The following is a 1470-nucleotide window of genomic DNA, read 5'->3' on the forward strand; positions in this document are numbered from 1 at the left end:
ATTGTAATCTCTTCGAGCGTTTGACGTTATTTTTCTCCTTCTTTGCACGGAAATGGGAAATGCTGCACGTGCTTCAGTGATGGGCCTCAGTGGGTGCGTGAGAGAGAGAGAGAGAGAGAGAGAGAGAGAGAGAGAGAGAGAGAGAGAGAGAGGGAGGGAGAGAGCAAGAGAGAGATGATGCTCGGGTCGAGTACACACAACTCAAGTAAATGATTCGTGGCCACCTCCCTCAATCCCTGCCGCGCTGCGCGGCCACGCGCTAAAGCAGCAAAGAAATAAAAAAAAATCGGCCTGCGCGCCTAGCTGCGTTTGGCAAAAAAAATCGGGGAAAAACCGATTCTCCCTTTCTACACTGTCATCTTACTCACAGTTATGAATTATTCAATAAAATGTCCCACACACCGCCGACGCCCATGTACTGTTACATTTTGTCCCCCCCCCCCCCCCCATCTCAGGTTTTTCGGGGGTGATTCGCTGAGAGCGAGAGAGAAAGAGAAAGGAGGGTCTGAAAAAAATACACGCAAGGGATGGTCCTCCTGTTTTTCCCCTCAACTCGATGGGTGTAACAATAAAGCTCAAACCAATTCGCTAAATCAGCTCATGTCTGCTTCATGGCTCATGGCACGTTATGTCGGTTCGCACAAGGTAATCTCCCCCCTCCCTCCCCATTTTTTTTCGCGATATGGATATGCGCGTTTCCCTCCCAGATAATCAGCACGACGGCACTGATGATTCTGGAGTGTGCTGTGTGGATAATGTCCGATACATTTCTCATCGAGGTTAGTCTTGGCCCCAAATTTTTCGGACATAGTCCTGAAGAGGAAGCACCAAAGAGGGCTACCTTTTTGTGTGCGAAACGTGCGTTGTGCCATTGTTGCAAAAACGTGGCGCTGCGTCGTAGTGGGAGCGACACGCGCTGAGTGCAATTCGCACATTTCCGGTGAATATATCACACTCACACTCGCACGCACGCACGCGTGCTCTCTGTAACGCGTGTGCGAGGCGAGCCTATTGTGGGCTCATTGATATTGTTCGGCACCCGGGAGCACTGCGTGTGAGAGAAAGAGAGAGAGAGAGAAAAGGGAAAAGAGCGGTTATTGGGCACTCCTCAGGAGCAGCACCCATCCTCGTGAAACACTCTCGCTTTCTCTCTTACTTTCTGCAGAGGGCGCGCTGCAAAGGCAACAATGAACACACATTATGTGAAAGGGGGACGACGTTTCTCATGCACCACCCCTGCTCCCCCTCTCTCCCCCTTTCCCCACCTTCGATACAGCCTGCATTGCTGCCAAAAGCGCCGGGTAAGTGGGCGTGTCGCAGCCTTTTGACTTATAAGCCCCCCGTTTTGCGAGCGGGCTGTGCGTGGGAGACTTAGCATAGGGATTCGGCACGGCCCGCTCTTCTCACACATATAACTCTGCGCAAATGTGCGGTGGACATGTAGGGATCGCACAAGTATGGGGACGGGGG

General features: G+C 52.0%; 1 protein-coding gene across 1 annotated transcript in view; it reads left to right on the top strand.

Moving 5' to 3' along the window:
- LOC113209820 (zinc finger protein 1) overlaps positions 1-1470 on the top strand; it is a gene marked incomplete in the record, with an annotated part of 167442 nt that overhangs the window by 65623 nt on the left and 100349 nt on the right.

This window comes from Frankliniella occidentalis, unplaced genomic scaffold (genome assembly GCF_000697945.3).
Source record: "Frankliniella occidentalis isolate FOCC.00 unplaced genomic scaffold, Focc_3.1 Scaffold88, whole genome shotgun sequence".
Lineage (NCBI taxonomy): Eukaryota > Metazoa > Arthropoda > Insecta > Thysanoptera > Thripidae > Frankliniella > Frankliniella occidentalis.